At 47.2% G+C, this 14150-nt stretch overlaps 1 protein-coding gene and 1 non-coding gene across 2 annotated transcripts in view; both read right to left on the reverse strand.

Annotated features, from left to right (window-relative positions):
• The window catches only part of Cib4 (calcium and integrin binding family member 4), a 57046-nt gene that overhangs the window by 15965 nt on the left and 26931 nt on the right, over positions 1-14150 (reverse strand). The window lies entirely within an intron of this gene.
• Positions 9125-9234, reverse strand: LOC128116128 (U6 spliceosomal RNA). The gene has a single exon (XR_008220387.1). It is a non-coding gene; the product is annotated as a U6 spliceosomal RNA (small nuclear RNA).

Below are 14150 nucleotides of genomic sequence, written 5' to 3' on the forward strand. Positions count from 1 at the left end.
AAACAACGTGTCCTTGCTTCGATTCTCTGAGCCTGTGCTCAGTCAGGCACAAGGCAGGTCAGCGAGAGCTCTCCACCACCGCACATTTCCAGCTAGGGAATGACGTGGTGTCTTCCTTTCCCTGGGGCCTCTACTGCAGGCCTTGGCTGGGAGTGAGGGGCTTGGTGCTGGTGGTGGTGTTAGGGCTTGAGATGGGGGGTGGGTACTGGAAGATCAAGTCGCTCTCCCTTTGACCCATCACACACACACACACACACACACACACACACACACACACACACACACACACACACACATACACACACACACGGGCAGGGGTGGCAGTGTGCCATCCTCTAGGCAAAACAGTCGCCATCTTTGTTAGGCCAGCTGTGCCTGTTTTCAAGCGACCATCGTGATAGGGCCTGTTGGCTACTGATGTTTCCTCAGAGGAGGAGGAGTTTGCAAAAGCATGAACCCTCTTTTGAGACTCCAGCCACTTTTCCCAGCCCTTTGAAATTCTGTCTTAACTGCAAATGACCTGGGGGTCTTGGGGTGTTCGAAAAGAAAAGCTGGGGGAGGTTAATGAAAGGGACCCCCATCTGTGTGACTAGAGGGAAGCCATGTTGGGGACTTTCTGGTATGGCAGGGTCACTCACGGTTCTGTAAGCATCCCCTCACCCGTACTCTGAAGTCCACTAAACTCATTGGTTCCTTAGGTGGACTTTTTGTCGTTGGGACCTTATAAGGCTAGTGCATATGTTTATATATCTTCCCAGAGCAGGAATTCTCGGAATATACACACCCTTCTTAGACCAGAACCCCAGAAGTTGGGAGTTGATGACATTAAGAATAATGGCACATACAATACAACCTTGGAAAATGCAGAGAATTTCTGAAGACAAGGAGAAATGGTTCTCACGCCGCCAAGGCTTTGCAAAGTAGTTAAAGTACAGATGTTTCTAACTCGGATTAAATGCTTAGGTTTTGATTTAATAATGAACTACACGAAGAGCCATATGTCTCTGATCCGCTAAAGAGGAAGGTGTTACAGAATAAATCATGAAGACGTCATTTCTAGTTGTACGTGGCGGTACAGGCCTATGATTCCAGCACTTGGGAGGTTGAGGCAGGAGGACCATGAGTTCGAGGCTGACCCGGACTATACAGCAAAACGTAGTCTTAAAAGACAAAAAGCAGGGGTGTGGAGCTGGCTCAGTAAAGTGCTTCCCACGCAATTCCAAGAACCTGAGTCTAGATCCCACGTAAGAAGTCAGGCGTGGCAGAGCACATTTGTAATCTAGGGAGCCGGAGAGAGGAAGGTCCCTGGAGCTCACTAGCCAGCCAGCCTAGCTGAACTGGTGAGCTCCAAGTTCAATAAGAGACCGTGTCTCAAAAAAGTTAGAGTGGAGAGTCATTGAGGAGGTCTCCTGACATTGACCTCTGACCTACACGCGCGTGCACACACACACACACACACACACACACACACACACGAACATGTACACATATATACCCACTCCCATACACACACACACAAACGTGTTCACACATATACCCACCCCCCATACACACACACAAACATGTACACACATATATACCCCCCCATGAACATGTACACATATATACCCGCCCCCATACACACACACCCAAACAAACATGTACACACATATACCCGCCCCCTGCCACCCCACATGAACATGTTGTGCACACATATACCCCACCCCCCCCCCCACACACACACACACTGCACCACTACTTATGGGTGAAATTGAGTGTAATCACTGATGGAAAGTCTGTCTATGATGGGAAAAAAAAAAGAAGGTGAGTTGATGTTAATTTCCCTGGAGATTTTTCTTCAGGGTGCTGTGACCAGGACAATAAGTCCAGACATTCAGAAACTGTAGCAGGAATCATTGATTTGATTAGGTTTACTTTTTAGAGTTTTATAGCAACACATAGACAAGGATCTGTGATCAGAGACGAGTGACTGGGCATCTTTCCAACCACAGGGAGGCTTGCTGGCTGTCTTGAGACAGCGCTCTCGAAGGAGCTGTACACCCGGAGATGAGTTACATATTTTTTCCTGCACAAACAAGTGTTCCACACTTGCCGGCCTGTTAGGATGACAAGTGGCGGTTGACATTTTCCACCCATTATTTTGCTAATAATATTTCATACTCTCTGTAATGTATACGCGGTTATTGCTCAGCGGGAGGAAATGCAACTTCATTTGACTCCTCGAGAGAACTCAGGTGACTCATTGTAACAGGAATGCTTTTCTATTGTCGCTGGTATTTTGGAGAGACTGTTTTGAAGGGCCTTTTGTTGTTGTTGCTGTTGCTAAAACTGTGGTATCACCTCTAAAAAGTGTTTACGTGGACATGCCTGTAAGTATCAGAAACGTTTTTTTTTTTTTTCCCTAACCTGTTTGAAATTTGCCCAAATAATGTAGGCGGATATTGAGCCTGCTTGTTCAAAAAATATCAAAAGGTAAAGCTTTTCAATCAGCTTGTAAAACCACTGGCTGACACAAAGGAAGAGGCATGATTCCTTGCTCAGCTCGATAAAAAGCCTTTAATTGATAGATGGGGATGAAAACCGAGGGCTGTGATTTAATACATGCATCCCATGATACATTTCTCCTCTTTGAATCAGTTATGACAGCTATTAAAAATAAAACAAACTAGCTGTACCCCATAAATATGCACATTATGTGTCAATTAAAAAATAAAGCAACCAAACTAGACCCGGCTCTCTACACAGCGCTATTTCAAAATATCACAATAAGATTTTAAAGAATAAGCTGGTGGTTGTGTGTGTGTGTGTGTGTGTGTGTGTGTGTGTGTGTGTGTGTGTGTAAGACGACTCAGTGTATAAAAGTACTTGCTGCTAAGCCTCATGACCTGGATTTGATTCCCAGGACCCACATGTGGAAGGAGAGAAGTACAAATTGCCTTTTGATCTCCACATGCATACTATAGTGTGCACACCCTCACACATACGCATACAGGGCAAATAAATGTTTTTTAAATTATTTTTAATGTGTGAGAGTCTTGCATGTATGTATGTGTACCATATGTGTGCATTGCCCTCAGAGGCCAGAAGAGGGCACTGGATCACCCATAACCTGAGTTACAGACTGTTGTTAGTTGCCATGTGGGTGCTGGAAACCGAACTCAGGTCCTCTGCAAAAGCAGTCAGTGCTCTTAACTGCTGAGCCATCTCTCCAGCCTCAAAACTACTTACTTTTAATACAATCGTTTTCTCAACCAAGTGCTTGGGAACACTTGGGGGCTGGCCCCGGCAACTGTCTCTGTGAAGGTGAGAATTGCCCGCAGAGGAAGAAACTGAGAGAGAGCGCAGTGATAAAACCATCAGGCAGGCGAGGAGGAGGAACCAGAGCATGGAGCAAAAGACACTGCTCTCTAGAGGACAGCAAGGCAGATGTTAAGCCAAAGCCAAGGTAGGATTATATCAGAGCAGCCTGTAAGAGTCAGGTGCTGCCAATCCAGTCACCCCCGAAGCCTGATATAGGAAAGAGACACTCAAGGCCCCTCCTTTTGGCTATCAGACTGTTGATGCAATGGACCCCCATGACATTGGGATTTCCCCAAGAGTCCCATGCCGAGAGACAGTAAAGGCTGAAGGTGGATGCCAGCCAGAGGAGGAAGCTATCTCCACGTTAAGATTTTTGGTTCTGACAACTTGTCAGACCACATTTAAGGAGCGACTGGAGTCCAGACAAAATGGTCAATGACGGGCAGGAACACACCTTTACTAGGACTACTCAGTTTGGCGTATATACCTCTTGCTATGAACCTGAACCCCATGTCAGGACCCAGAAGATAGAATAGCTGGTGCTGGATGCCTCTGTCGCTCTTCTCAATGTGACCACATTGAATAAATCTCCCTTTTCTGCTGTTACCCTGCCTCTTTAACAGGCCTCCTGAGGACGTGGGGTGGAGCCTAGCTCATTAAGACGGTCAGGGCCCAGGCTCTGACCCTACCAGCTCCAGGACCACCAGCAGAGTGTCCCACACCTGCTTCTATCCCAACCAAAGGCAGCTTCCTTGTCTCCCAGGCTCCCCGCCTTTCTATCTCCCAGAGGGATGGCCAGACACTGTGATGAGGTATCACTTAGAATCTACACAGCTCCAGATGGAGTCTGGTGGAAATGGCCCTGCGGAGAGGTTTCTAAGTACCTGGGGGATGCAGCTGGCTCTCTACCGTGGGCTGAATGACAGAAGGCTGGGGACCCTCCAGCCCAAGTCCTCTGGGCAGACAGAAGAACAGTCAGAGAGGCGTGGCAGAAGGGATTCCTTTTCACCATCCCAGGCCCCCATGCCTTCACCACCCCAGGTCTTCACACCTTCACCACCCCAGGTCCCTGCTCCTTCACCACCCTAGGTCTTGTTTAGTTTACCATGTTCCAGATTTAAAAAAAAAAAAAAAAAAAAAAAAATGCTATTAACGCTAACAATCTGAGATCTGAACCCATAAATTTTGGGATGCGTCCAGAGAGTTATCATCTGCGTTCAATTTCACACTCATTTAAGAACCCTCAATCCTCTAAGGGAGGAAGGAAGTGACAATTGACGGAGCAGTACTTCCATTTCGGGAAGAGCGTGTACCCGAGCTTGAAGGCGTTCTGAGCAACGGGAATATAAACATGTCAGTGCAGAAATTTATACAGGTAACTCAGCAGCGACATCTCCCTTTTTCCATGGTGAGACCGACAAAGATGGAAATAAACCCCAATGCTGGCAGATTTTTTTTGAAACGGAAACTACAGTTTGTTGATTAAAAAGATTGCGGTCCCTGGCCCCCCTCCCCCAATTAAACGTGTTGTTGTTGTTGTTGTTGCTATTGTGTTGTGTTGTGTTGTTTTCTAAAAGATTCTCTCAAAGCTGCTGAATGAGAGATTTGATTTTACGATGAAAGTCAGAGGGAAAATATTTGGACTTAGCTTAAAAATATCTCCTTGCCATTTCTCTAGCTAATGCCTAGTCAGAAAGAGGTTTTTTACAGTTGCTGGAAAAAATGCTCGTAAAAATATGTCAGTGACTCAATAATGACATCATGGATACACTTGGCCTTTTTTTTTTTTTTTCTTCAAGACAGGGTTTCTCTGTGTAGCCCTGTCTGTCCTGGATCTTGCTCTGTAGACCAGGCTGGCCTGGAACTCAGAGATCTGCCTGCCTCTGCCTCCTGAGTGCTGGGATTAAAGGCGTGCGCTACCAACTGCCTGGATTTTTAAGACTTCGTGTTTTTAAAAAGACCTCAAATAATACTATTTCCCTTAAATTTTCTCATTGCTATTTAAATCTTAATGTCTGGTGGCTATCTTTAAAACACTCTTTCTTTAAATTTTGTTTTCTTTTTCTTTTATTTTGTGTGTGTATGTGTGGTGCATGTACGTGTTCGTGTGGGTGTATACACGCGTGCACACACATACACATGTGGAGGTCAGAGGTCAACAGTGGGCATTTTCTCTTCTTAAAACACATTTGAGATTTATTTTTATTTTGAATTGTGTGTGGGGTGTGTGTGTGTGTGTGTGTGTGTGTGTGTGTGTGTGTGTGTGTGTACACATGAGTGCAGGAGCCTTCGGGGCCAGTGGTATCAGATCCCCCCTGGAACTGGGGTTATAGGCAGTTATAAGCTGCCCAACATGGATGCTGGGGATGGATCTCGTGGTCTCTGCAGGAGCAAGTACACTCTCTTAACCAAAGAGCCCTCTCTTCAGCCCTCTTATCAGGCATTTCCTTTCACCTTGTTGTTAAGAGATTTATGTGTTATTTATTTGTTTGATGTGTTTGTGCCTCACACATGTGCTTCCCCGTCGATGGGGTGCCCCACATGTGTGCAGAAGCCTGGGGAGGCAATGGGTCCCCTGGGACTGAAGCTATGGGTGGTTGTGAGCTACAGGGTGGGTGCAGGGAACCAAACCTGGGTCCCCGGCAAGAGCAACCAGCACACTTAGCTGCTGAGCCGTCTCCAGCCTCCTCCTCCTCCTTAGTTTCTGAGACAGAGTGTCTCCCTGAGCCTGGAGCTCACTAATTGGGTAGGCAGGGTAGCCAGTGAACCCTAGGCATCTGCTGTCTCTGCACAGCCCACCCCAACCGGGGTTACAGAGGTGCCCCTGACACTGTGCCCTGCTTTGACCTGGGTCCTGGGATGCGAACCCAGGTCCTAATGCTTTTGGGGTGAGTACTTTTAGCAACCGAGCCATCTCCCCTGCTCCTAGTTTTGAATATTATTTTCTTTTTGATCACTGTTGTCAACTCTTATTAGAATGATATGATTAGGCTGCATGATGGTTCAGCAGGTAAAGGTGCGGCTGAGCCAGACGACCTGAGTTCAGTCCTGAGACAGGGGATGTGATTTCAGTCTCTGGGACCCACGTGGGTGGAAGAAAAGCACTGACTTCCAAAGGTGTCCTCTAAGCTCCATTGATAATCTGCGGCCTGTGCATGTGCGTGCACATTCGCACGAGTGTTCGAGCACCCACCCACCCACACACACACACACACACACACACCAAATATTAAAAGTAAAACAAAAGTATTATTAATGTATAAGTATTTTTTTCTCATAGCATTAAAGGTTGAACCTAGGGTCTCATGAAAGTACCTTTACCCCGAGGGCATATCCCAGCCCTCTTTTTTTTCACTTTGAAAACTTTTATTTTGAGACATGTTTTCAATAAGTGGTCCAGGTTGGTCTTGAACTCACTGTAGCCCAGGCAGGCCTTAACTTATGATCCCCCTGCTTTCGTCTTCAGGTAACTGTGATTATGCACCTACACTCCCATTTTACATTTGAAACATGTAAAAGGATCTGTTGAGGAAAGGGGGGGCTGACAGGAGGGGCACAGAGCATCACCCCTCAATTTTGAATAGAGGCCTCAGTTTACCTGGAAAAGAGGAAGCTCTGCTTATAAGGTCCTACCTGGTCACAGACATTTGAGTGGATGGATCTCAGGTCCTGGAAGAAGGATGAAGCTAAATCTCGTCTCAGTGTCTTTAAAGCTTTTTTTTTTTTTCTCATATGTATCTTAGTCACAGATTGAAAGGTTCAATAATAAGATTCCAGTTCTTCCCAAGTTGATCCATAATGTCACTGCAGTTCTAGCTGAAGTCTTCCAAGTTGCTATTTTCGTGAAAACTGACAAGCCGATTCTCTATGTAGAGATTCGAAAAAGAGTTCAGAACAGCAAAGGCAATTCTACGAGCTAGGAAGACAGGGACCAGAGCCCTGGGGACTGAGACCATGTGAGATTGATGTGATGTAAGAACAAATGAACCGGGGCCAGAATAGAGACTCCAATACCAGATGTGCGCAATCGACGGTGCAGAAGGCTCTATAATGCATCCAGAAGGAGAGTCGGCAAGCCCTGGTGCTGGGCTGGTGGACAGGGACATGGGGGAATGATGGATCTTATTCCCTACCTCACACGAAACTCTAAAGCAGTCCCGGATTGAGCCATGGTCTCATAGAGAGGACTAGTAGTCAAACTTCAGAAACATTTTTTTTTTTAACCCCGAGCAAAGATTGTTTAACAATAGACAAAAGCACTAACCATAGGGGCACCGCCATAAATTTGAGCATACTAAAATTGAAAAATTATATTGTTCAAGAGACATCATTACGAGAATAAAAGGGCAAGCGACAACAATCAATACCCGCTCCGAGAGATGAATGGATAAACAAGCCGCGACAGAGCTAGGAGATGGAACGCGACTCGAAGAAAGGGAAAGCCATTGATGAACGCCACAATGCCGAAGATCCTTCAATGGATTTTGCTGAGTGAAGGAAATCAGACTAAAAAGGCCACATATTGAGGCTGGCACAATGCCTGTTAACTCTGGCGCTCAGGAGGCGGAAGCAGGAGGATTAAGTGTTCAACCAGGCTAGTCTGAGCCTACTAAGTGAAACCCTATCTCCAAAACAAACAAACAAACAAACAAACAAACAAGGGGTGAGGAAGGAAGAAGGGAGGGAGAGAGGTTACGTATTGTTAGGAATCTATTCCGGAACATGCAGAGCTATAGGGATGGGAAAACAGGAGAGTGGTAGCGACTGGATGGTGAAGGAGATGCTAACTTTAAGGAGCTTCACAAGGAAAGTTTCAGGGTGAAGGATCTGCTCCAGATGGGGTCATGGAGGATGGAGGGGTTGGATTCAGCCTCTATGCATTTTTGTCTGTCGGTGTGTGGGTGTGTGCCTACGCGTGCAGGCTGGAGGCGCTGGAGGCGTCGGATTCCCCTGCCGTCGCAGGTAAGCTGCCTAAGGTAGGTGCTGGGTCTACTGAACTCAGGGCCTCTCTCTGCAAGAGCAGTGCTGGTTTCCAACTACTGGGCCTTCTCTCCCCCGCCCCGTCTATGCATTTTTTTTTCCCCCAAAGCCTGGGCCATCCACCACAGGAGTGAGCTCTCACTGGGTGCAAATTAAAAGCAGTTGACAGCAGGATAGCAGTGAGCTCGGGAGGGAAGCCAGGCCTCCAACAGATGAAACCATTGCAGTGTGGCCAAAACCTCACTGAAAGGGTGGAGAGAGGAACACTGATCAAGCAACTTTTGAAAAGAGGGTTTCGGTTGGGTTCTGGAGGAGCAAAGAGAATAAGAGATCCACGCTGTACTCCGGGGTCCAGGGAAGTTTGTTTCTCACGGGGCTGTGTGAGTCAGTCATTCACCAGAGTTCAAAAGATAAATCACAGGTAGGTGAGTTACAATGCAGATAAGTTACAAATAAGCAAGGGAGTGGAGTGGGGGGGGGGGGTTCGATAGTCAGGACATCAGCATGAACCCCATGGCATCTTACTATATGTAAATAGAGAATTACAACAGCTAAGTACTGATGGGTGACATCAGGGTGTGTGTGTGTGTGTGTGTGTGTGTGTGTGTGTGTGTGCGCGCGCGTGCGCGCGCGCATGCATTTGCAGGTGCACACTGCTCACACATGCATGTGCCTGTCTGAGAAAGTCAGAGGACAAGCTCAGCTCTTGCTCCCGCATACTCTCAACCTTGTTTGTTTGAGCCAGGGTCTCTCACAGGCCTGGAACACGCCAAGCAGGTGTGGCCTTTCGGCTGGGAGCTCCAGGGAGCTGCCCATCTCTGCTTCCTCAGCCCTGGGATGACAAGTTAATATGGAATGCTTCACCAATTTGTGTGTCACCCTTTGCCCAGGGGCCATATGCTAATCTTCTCTGTGTTTTTCCAATTTTAGTATATGTGCTGCCCAAGTGAGTGCCTGGCTTTTCTTTTAATATGGGCTCTGGGCATTGAACTCAGCTTCCTGTAAAGCAGGCACTTGGCTGACTGAACTAACTCCAAAGCTCCAAATTTCTTGGTTTTGATAGGCGTGCCACGGTTCTGTGAAACACTGACATCAGGGAGGGCTGGATAGAAGGAAAAGAGACCCTGCCTTCTAAATTCCAGGAGCAAATTGCTGCAGGAAGCAAGCCACATTTGGAAATAAAACTCAAGAAAGGATGAATAACTTCAGCATTGGGTACTTACAATAGAAAATTTGCAATATTAAGCATTGGGGGGAAAAAAGATAGTCATGTAAAAAAGTCAAACATTAAGAGCCACATCGGTAGAAAGAAAATCATGTAATGGAAACAGGGTCTAACTCGTCTCAAATGATAGAGCAGACATGAACAGTAAAACAACTGCAGTCACATTAGCTATGTTCTAGAAGGTAGAGGAAGCTGGGCTCAGAGGTACATACTGTTAAATTCAGCAGCTACTTGGGAGGCAAAAGCAGGAGTCTGAGCCTGGGAGCTTGTGGCCAGCCTGGGCAACAGAGTGAGTCCCTATCTCAAAGTGAGCAATCAAACATTAGGGGAGAAATGACTTATAAACTGTAATCACACACACTCAAGGCACTCCACAGATAGATGCTCATCAAGACACAGAAAAACCAAATGCTAAAAACTAGTAATAAGATCTAAAAACAAAACAAAACAAAACAAAAAAACAAACAGCGATAAGAAAGACCTAGACAGGAAAAAGATAAAATGACACCAGATTCCTTGTCTGAGCAGATCAGATGACAATAAAATAATTGTTTAATTTTCTGGGGGAAGGGCGAGATTCTTATCCTGCTATATTCTATACCTAGCAAAGATGTCCTCCAGACATGAAGGCACAGAGTTGTTTCTTCCCAACAAACAAAGCTGAGAGAACTTGGTAGCAACAGACCAGAGCTAGAAAAAGCATTCCAGGAAGTAATACAGAATAAACAGAAAGAAAATACCAGAAAGAAGCTTGGATCTATACAATGGAGTAAAGGACACCAGAAATGAGATGTATGTGAGTGAATAGAAAATTCTTTTGAAAAGAAACAATCCACAATTGCAGTTGAAAATGCCAACATTTCTCTGCCAATAATTGATAGAACAAGTAGATCATCCCCAAAGTCATGAAGAATGTAAAAGACTGTCAACCAACTGGATGTAATGGATGCTTTCTAGAAAGCTCTACCTCTCACAGCAAATAGACATTTTTTTTTTTTCAAGTGCATTTGGAACATTGACCAAAATAGACTGGATTCTGGGTTAAAAAGCAAGTCACTGAATTTAAGAGGACATAAATCATACAAACTATGTTCTTTGACCATAACTAAATTAAATTAGAAATCAATAACAGAGAAAACATCTTGGAAACCCTCAAAAAAATGAGAAAATACTTTGAGCTAAATGAATATCCAAAGTTGTGGGGTTTTAGTGAAAATGGTGCATGCAGAGAAATTAGCATTGATAGTGAAAAATAAAAAGGGTAACTGAGGTAAGCATTTGGAAGGTCCTTTGCCCGTTGGTTGGGGGGTGGGGTGGGGTGGGGTGGTAGTCTACCAGCCAGTGGATGGTGGAACCCATCACCATGCTGCTTCTGAGCTATCTGCTTCCTGGAATATAGCTGTCCCAGAGGAATGGAAGAGCTTGTTACGAGCAGCGGTGGCATGGGGACCACAGGCTGATGGAGCTCTGTGCTCCCCGAGAGCAGAGGAGCTAGGTGACCCTTCTGTGTGAGGTTCCCCTTCCGTCAACCTCTGCCTGGGAGGAATTCCTACTTGCTGAGCTGAACCTGGAACAGTCGTTCAGCACCAAAGCTGTTCTACCAGAAGGTGGCGGTGTTAGGTCAGAACCACACAGTCAGTTCATAAACCCAGCACAAAGTGAGCGCCTGCTGTATGCAGATGGGTGGCAAATAGACCCTACCACTCCATTTGACAGTGAGAAAGCAGGGCTCACAGGAAGAGCTGGGCCCTGGCTCTGTGCCGCTGCCCTGAGGAGCCTCTCGCCTGCTGCTTTGTACAGAGCTAAATCCTTCAGTGATTTAATTAAGCCCCGAGAAACTTTCTCAAAATCATGTTCCTATGGACAAGGTATGTAGGCCCAAGGCATTACCCAGAAATCCAGGCCCTTGTCAGCTGTCAAGGGCTCCAGAGACAGGCCAGGGATAGTGAAAACGCCACTTTGTCTATGGGTGTGAGCAACGCTCATAATCTGAACTCAAGACCTTGTAGCAAGTGCATTAAGTGTGAATCACTCACGGAACTAGATCCTGGGGGTCCCAGCATGACAGGGAAGCTACCTCTGCCTTTTCTATGAGGCTCCTGGCACTTACAGAAGTCTCTCCAGAAACTCAAAATGTGGGAGAAAGGTCTAAACCAAACACCACACACACACCCTTATCTTCAAGGGACATGCAAAGTTAAGATAGAACTGAAGCCTTGCATACCTCTGTGATAACTCTAAGTTACTCAGATAACTGAGAAGGCTACTGAGTCTTCCGCAGGAGGGTAGCATACACAGTGTGGACACACTGGACATAGGGAGGCTTCATGCCTCCAGCTGTAAAGCGAGATTCCATCAGGCTACTCAGAAATGGCACACTCTGAAAAGAACCGTTTATTGCTGGGGGTTGGAGAAGACGGTTCAAGGGTTAAGAGCATGTGCTGCTTCTGCAGAGGGTCTGAGTTTGGTTCTCTGCCTCTGTAACTGCCAGGAACTCCACTGACGGGGAAATCCAACAACTCCGGCCTCCGGGGACAACTGTACCCATGTGCACATATCCACACACAGGCACAAAATTTAAAAAAAAAAAGTGAAAACAAAGACAAAAAAGAACTATTTCTTTCCAGACCACGGAAGTACCACCCTTGGTAGGCCCCAGTTGGCCGTGGATAACTGAAACTGTGGAAAGGGAAATGGCGGCAGAGCTGGGACCAGTGCATACAGCAATGCATGATGGCATGAGCTAGGACAGAGCCATGTGTCCTGGGAGGGAGAACAGACAGACAAACAGCCTGGAAGGGGAAAGCAGGAAGAAACAGGGTAGAACAGGATGGAGGCCGGTTCAGGGAGGAGGTGCATGCAGTCAGGTCCCCGGAGACCCTATGGCAAAGAGAAGAGGACACAGAGTGAGGCCAAGGACGCTCTCCTGCTTCAGGCCCCTCGAGGTGGCCTCTTCTCCCAGATGCCCAGCTTCCACAGCTTGTAGTGAAACTACAAAGAACAGAAGAGCTGAACGTGGACCCGGAAGCCCCCTAGAGGCCCTGAGTGTTCTGCATGACCTCGCTTGCCCATTTCAGAGGCTGGGAATGGGAACATGGAGCTTCACCCTGTTCGTGAACATGGAGGGTGGGAACAGAGCTTCCAGGAGGGTGGGGGTGGGAACTCGGAGGATGAAGCTGACGCAGGTGGACACCCTTCTTCTACGTCCAGGCCCCCGGGCCTCATTCCCACTAGTCTCTGCCACAGAAGTTCACCCTTCTTAAAGGTCCTGTGAGAGCTGTCTCTCAGTAACAGATGGGCTGGCAGGGACATGCTGGGGCTACGTCCTACCGGCAGCTGGAGGCAGATCACTGGTGGATACAAGAGCGAGGCAGTAAAAACATTAAATATTATTAAACAACCATGGACTCACGAGGCTGGAGCCTGGCTCAGGGCCACCAGACCAGTCTCTTCCTAGATTCCAGGCCCATGGAAAGGTCACGCTTCCCTGAGGAACCTTCCAGAAGATCCGTCCTTCCCTAAGGTGGAGGTCAAGAACCCTCAGTCTGCAGAGGCTGTCCACAGGAGTTGGGCCTTACGTTGTGGAAGGCTTGGGACACAGTGAACCAAGCAGAGGTTCTAGAAGCAGGCAGTCTCTAAAATGCTTATATATATAAACTTTGCCCACAGGTTTTTGTGCAGTTTCAATGAGACCATCTTTGCATCTGGTACTGACAGTAGCATCATAAGCCCGGCCCACATTGCCTGCCTCCTGTCAGGATCAAGGCCACCCTGTCACAATCAGAACTATGTGGTGTGAGCTCCAATCAGGCCTGTGACTTGAGCCAAGCATGCCAGGGTGCAGCTCATGGATTTCATACCTGCCTGTGCATGGCTTCATTCTGCAGAGGACCACAGAGGCATGCACTTGCTGCAGACGGGTCCGAGCCTAAAGGAAGCTTTAATGGAAATCCCAATTCCTTACCACAGTGGCCCTTCCCAGTCAGCCTTCATCAGTTGGCACACATTTCTGATTCCTAAGTTCAGGGATTCTCCATGTGGCCAATGATCAGACAACACAGAAGGCCCCAGTGGCCATCACAATACCAGGAAATAGCAGGTGAGATCTAGGATACCCTTGGGCTGACTACGCTGGGGGTTCCTGTCCCTACCAGGGCAGAGCCTTCCCCCCAACAAGGAAGGACAGAGCTGGGGACAGGGGAAAGTGACTCTGGGCAGAGAGCAGAAACCCAGCCTAAAAACCCTACCCAGCCCCCTTTTACAATCAGGTCTTACAGAGACATTGGCCCTGTCACACGGGTACCCTGCTCCCCATGGCTTCTTTCCTAGCTTGCGATTAACTCCACCTCTGATAGACTGGGTCTCCTTCAGACATCCCCTGTGACCATTCCTTCCTTCTTTCCAATGCGTGCCACATTCAGTTAAGAAATACATAAATGTATTTCTGTTGGCTGTCTTCTGACGAAGACACGTTTGCCAGAACACCCCATAAAGTGCCGGGATTGTGGGAAGGCCTCTCTAGTCCAGTGTGATAGCTTTGCCATTTCATCTAATTACGAAGAAGACCGTAGGAAAACAATTGCTATTGACATTCTGAAGCCACTGGTCCTGGGAGGGTGGGTCCTGTGGGTGGGACGACCCTCTG

The sequence above is a fragment of the Peromyscus californicus genome, unplaced genomic scaffold, assembly GCF_007827085.1.
Source record: "Peromyscus californicus insignis strain IS unplaced genomic scaffold, ASM782708v3 Scaffold_1__1_contigs__length_55948999, whole genome shotgun sequence".
NCBI lineage: Eukaryota > Metazoa > Chordata > Mammalia > Rodentia > Cricetidae > Peromyscus > Peromyscus californicus.